Source organism: Amblyomma maculatum, chromosome 8 (genome assembly GCF_055883805.1).
Source record: "Amblyomma maculatum isolate TAMU_Amacu chromosome 8, ASM5588380v1, whole genome shotgun sequence".
In the NCBI taxonomy this organism is placed as follows: Eukaryota; Metazoa; Arthropoda; class Arachnida; order Ixodida; family Ixodidae; genus Amblyomma; species Amblyomma maculatum.
Window position 1 is genome coordinate 20984513 of NC_139351.1, and position 6000 is coordinate 20990512.

Sequence of the window (6000 nt, forward strand, 5' to 3'; positions counted from 1 at the left end):
GCCGTGACAGCAGATTACAGGGCGTTTTAAAGCGTACCACTTGCTCACTGTGGCCCCGCTAACAACATCATAAACTTGAGTTCCGCTCACACAGACATCTCTGCAAAACGCCCCCATTTTTGTAGTGAGAAGTATGACGACGGCAGGCAGAAATTGTTCGCTTCAGGGTCCGTCATCCGAGTTTGCGTTGTCAGTGAAAGTGTCGAAGGTAGAAACACCGGATGTGGAAGAGGTGGTGGCAACATCAAGTTCCGGCGTTTCCATCAATAAGATAACTCGAGGTCGGTGAGACAGCGACAATTTCAATAACGACGCAAACTAGGAATACGGACATTGGTGTGAACACACTTTTTTGATGTCTTGTTGTTCGCAGGCCAGTGCCTACTCAGTTCCATGCAGGCGCTATGATTGCTGATACGAAACATAAGCAACGTAGACCTTTTAGACTGGCTGACTGCTTAGGCACCATCACTCGAAATTTCTACTCTTCCTACTCGTCCTTCTACTCTTGGTCCTCGTTTTTCGCGCTACCTTGAAAATGTTCTAAAACCAAGGTTCGAGCTGACGATTGCTGCAGTTTTGGAGCGACGTGACAAGTGTCAGATGCCGTTATTTCATTTTAGTTTGATTTGATTTGTAGTGTTTTACATCCCTTAGTGGCTCAGGCTATGAGTGATGCCGAAGTCTTAGAGGGCTCCAAAAATTACGACCGGCTAGGTTTCTTTAACTTGTACTGACATCGCACAGCACACGGGCGCCACTCTGCTCCGCAACGCAACCGTCGGCGGTCGGGTTCGAAACCGGGTGATGTGATCTGCTACAGCAGTCGTGCATCTTAATCATTGCACCACCGCGGCGGGGCATTTCATCCAACTTTCATCGAGCAGCCATAGCCGGCTCCATACAAATGCGGCGTCTTATGATCCAAGCGGCTGAGAAAGTTAATCCTCGTCTTCGTAATATCCTCGATTAGTTCACTACAGAACGAATAATCATTTCCTGCCGCGCTGGCGCAGTGGTTAGGAGGTCTGGCTGGGACACCGACAAGGTGTCCCCGCGATACAAAGGAACTAGCCAACATCATCATCATCATTGTCACCGGGGTTCGATCCCGACCGCCGGTGGCTTCGTTTCGATGGAGGCTAAACGGAGAGGCGTCCCTGTGCTCTGCTATCTCAGTGCTCTTAAAGACCCCCGGTGGTCGAAATCATTCCGCAGCCTTCGACTACGGCACCTCTTTCTCTCTCTACTTTCTCTTCGACATTCCTTCCTTTGTTTCTACGAAAAGTGTGGGAGATACTGTACTTTTCTTTCCTGTAAACCAACTGACGATTAGTTATGTGGTGTCAGTTTTAAAGAAAACCTCAAAGCGACTTGCCTGTATACAGAAGAAAATAAATGCCGACCGCAGGCTTCTGCGCAATTAAAAAAAATTGCAATGACTGTGAATGCTGTAGCGATAGCCTCTTTAACACCCGCTCTTCAATCAGCCATTGTTTTCATAATAATGCTAATTGGTTCAGAGAAAGGTAAAGGCGCAGTATCTGTCACATTTGTTGCTGTGGACACCTGAACCGCACCGTAAGGGAAGAGTGGATATCCGTCGAAACGCAGGTGACGAGCCGCCGACTGCGTTTCGATGGAGGCGGAACGAAGAGGCGTCCGTGGGCTGTGAGATGTCAGGGCACGTTAGAACCCTAGGGGGTCGAAATTACTTCGTAGCCCTCCACTACGGCTCCTCTTTCTCTTTTCACTTTCCATCCCACCTTCCTCTCTTCCCTCATGGCGCGGTTCAGGTGTCCACAGAAACAAGTATGACAGATACAGCGTGGACTGAAGAGCGGATGTTAGAGGCTATCGCTGTAGCACTCAGTCGCTAGGTTCAAGTCATGCTTAAACATCCGCAATTTTTTTTTAATTGTGAAAATGCCCAAGGTCTGCATTTATTTTCTGCTACAGGCAAGTCGCTAACAGGTTTGCATCAAAACTGACCCCACATAACTCAAATAAGCTTTTAAGGAAAGGGAGGAGCCTTATAATTTTGAATGGATGCCACGCAATTGTGGAATCGCACACCCAACCAGGTCAAGATCAGGTTTCATATTTCAAGAAAATAATGGCGGAGTATCTGTCAGAATTGAGTGCAGGAAGATGGGAGTGTCGTTATTGCGACTGTAGAAAGAAGGAAAATAAAGTGCTTGAGCCCCGCTACTGGTTCTGTAGCTGAGCCACCTCCGCTGCCTTGTGCGCACAGAAACGAAAATGTCCACAATGCTTTCAAAGCACTTGGCAAGACAGCTCGTCAGAGCCGTTGGCCTATGATTGCCTGTGGAGTTTGGCGACTTCCTAGATTTTAAACGTGGCACTATAATGGCTTTCTACCAGGTCTCACGAACTTTCCCGGATATCCAGATTTTATTAAAGAGTTTCGACAATCTTCTACTGTGGTTTCAGATAAATGAGCTAACATTTCATAATGGATTCCAATATTCCCTGTTGCAGTGTGTCTGCCATATAACAGCACTCTGTTTATTTTTTCAAGTGTAATAACAGCATTAAAAGCTTCATTTGCACTACCAGACAATGGGAGTTTGTTTTTCAGGTATTGATTTGTACTTTGAAAAAGAATGTGTATAGTGTGTGGAGATTAAAAATGCACAAAATGTTCTCCAATATGACTGCTTATTCCTCTATACTTGTTTATGTGCCAGAGGTTGCCAAATGTGGAATTGCAAAGGCGGAGTGTTTTCCACCTAGTTTATCAACTTGCTCCAAGATCTTTTTGGATGTAGTGGAGCTGTTTATCGATGATACGTAATTCAGCCAGGAAATTTCTTCCCCAAATCTGAGCAGAACATCGGCTGCCTTCGCGAGGCGCTCCTCGAGTTGAGCCACGAACCACGAAGAGTTGTGTCGACTTTTTAGCTTCCTTCGCTTTTTGCAGCTCCGCTATGAGCTCTGCACAGCGACACGCGAGCCCAGACGCGTCTCCAGAATCTGCAGACGGGCACATGTGGACAGTCGCTTCGTCCGCGAATTGTTCTGAGGCTTTGTGTTTTGTGACCAGCTCGACATTGAGGCCGCCAGTCGGGCCTGCAGCGCGTGCATCGTTTTTACCAGTATTCGCGCTTTGCGTCTCTCACAGTTGCGTTTCTTCTTCAGCCCAAGCAGGCTATCTTGCCTCAACTTCACATCTCAGCAGAAAAGCGCCACTTGTCGCATAGCGTCCGCTACGTCTTCTCGCTGCCTATCAGGTTCGTCTTGAACGGTATTCAGCCCACATTCAGCTGGAGCAAATTCTTCGTTGACTCTAAAGTGCTACGACTTCACATCACTAATGCGCTTGTGCGCTAAACCGGCTGAAGTGTCTTCTACCAAACACACATGCGCAGAAACATACACTAACGGACACACAAGCCAGACTAATCGGGAATCTCTGAGAAAATTTCCAGTACAAGAAAGGAGAGACCATTCGATGCACTCTAAGCCTCGACACTAGGTGGGTTCACGTGGGAAACAGCTCCAGGAACAGCTTTGTCAGACCCTTGCCAACCCAGTGGCTGTTGAGGTCATTGTGACGTGTCGTGCGCGGCACCAACCAATAAACCGGAATGACTGCATGCGCTGGCAACATATGGCTTCATGTCGGAAACATGCTTGAAAAAATGTGCACACCGCATGGGCGATGCTCAGGCAGGTCTTCCAGACGGTGTGTCACAGTGCCAAGAAGAGGAATGACTCGGTATGGGCCACGATGTCTGGGAAAAAGCTTCGCAGCATGGCCGGCGGCGAGGCGGCGAGGTGCTCCATGACGGAAAACAAGATTACGCTCCACAAAGAAGACGGCATGGGTAGACGATGTATCTGGGAGGGGAAATGCCTCCACTCACTTGGAGAAATGGTCGATTGAAACGAGGGCGTATCTGCTTCCAGCGCGCGTCTTCGGAAATGGGCCCAAATGGTCCAATCCAACCAATTGGAAAGGCGAACTGGGGAGAGGCAGAGAAAGTTCTTTGGGCGCCTTCATAGACGGCTTCGTGTACTGGCACTTCTGGCACGACGACACGTGAAGCTTGACGTCGAGGTGTATATTAGGCCACCAAAATCGCTCCGAGACGCGAACATAGCTCTTCCTTCTACCAAGGTGGCCTGCCATGGGAGCGTCGTGTAAGCCGCGCAACACCTGCGTTCGTAATGCTTCAGGAAGCACCGGAAACCAGACAGAAGGTCGGCCCTGCTTCACATGGAATAAGAGTTCATCCTCTATCCGGCATATCCGGCGCAGCTTTCGGTTGCTTTGCGCGTCACTGGAACTGAGAGAGCATTTTATGGCAGCCTGCTTCCTAGACTTATGCAGTCCGCAAGTCGGTCAAGGCCATTATGGAGCTAGGATGGCAAGAAAGTAAGCCAGCGCTTGATGAGCAGCGCCATGGCGATGCACGATGGTGAAATCGTACTCCTGAGGTTGCAGGAACTAACGGGAAATCTTCGCATTCAGGTGTTTGGTGGACTGGAGCCAAGTCAAAGCGCTATCGTTTGTCACAATAGTGAAGGGGCGCCCGTAAAGGTAGGACCGGAACTTCTCGACGGCCCAGACAACGGCGAGACATCCTAGTTACGAAGAGTACGAAGAGTGGAGGCGTCGTTCAACATCCAAAATTTGTCGGCTGGCATAAGCGAGAACACTCTGGCACCCAGACTTGTCTTGTTGTAGGAGAACTGCCCCTAGACCCTCTTGGCTCGCGCCCGTATGTAAAATAGATGGGGCCGATTCATCGTAATGGGCAAAGGGCCCTCTTGATGTCCTGAAAAGCGTGCTGTTGAGTTGGTGTACAATTCCAAGGAGCACTTTTCTTGAGTAGGGCTGTGAAATATACACTGCGTTTTTCAAAGTTCGGGGTGAATCGACGGAAATAGGAAGCGAACCCGAGAAAACCTTTGAGTTCTTTGGGAGAGGTTGAGGCGTCATAAGCCATGAGCGCCCACAGCTTTTCAGGGTCGAGACGAATGTCATACCGGTTCACAACGTGACCCAACTACGTAACTTGCGCAAAATCGAAAAAAACTTATTTTGGTTTCAAACGAAACCCAGCAGACATGTAAGGGCTTCGAAGACAAGTTTGAGGTGTCTCTGATGCTCTTTAAATGTATCGACGTAGAGAATGACGTCATCTAAGTAGACCAGCGCCATATTCAACTTTATATTGCCCAAGACGCAATCCATGCGACGCTGGAATGTGGCTGGATAGTTGGAGAGACCGAAAGGCAGTCAGAGTCACGAACGCTGTCTTTTACCTCGTCGTCGGGATGAAGAGGCACTTGCCAGGGTTCAGAGAGGAGATCTAGGTTGGAAATATTGCGGGCTCTCTTCAGACGGTCAAGCGCTTCATCGAGGCGGGGCAGCGGATACGCATCGAGATGGATAATATCAGGATACTAGCATGTCGATCAAGCAGGCTAACGTCGAAGAGTATGTAAGACGTATCAGGTGTATTCGAAGCCGATACAAGGAGAGGGCGCGATGCAAGGAGATGTCGATCAGGACCCTAACTTGTCGATCAAGCAGGTTAACATCGAAGAGTATGTAAGACGTATCAGGTGTATTCGAAGCCGATGCAAGGAGAGGACGCGATGCTCGGAGAGGTCGATCTAGACCCTAACATGTCGATCAAGCAGGTTAACGTCGAAGAGTATGTAAGACGTGTATTCGATACCGATGCAAGGAGAGGACGCGGAGAGCGAAGGAGCGTGGGGACGAATTTTGTTTTTCGGTGGAACAGTAAAAATTATGCTGAGGGACATTTTTCTGCTATCTGCAAAAGCACACAAGCCCGAGTGGCCTCTCCGCGTAGTCGCGTCAGAGAACAACACATGGCGAAAATTGGTTGTAAACTTTCTACAAGGCAAAATCAGTGTCCTGGAAATAGAAGGCCTGTTTTTAGTGAAAGATTCAAACGCCACCCACGTCGTGACCCCTTTAGGTTCCTCGAAGGTTGTCCG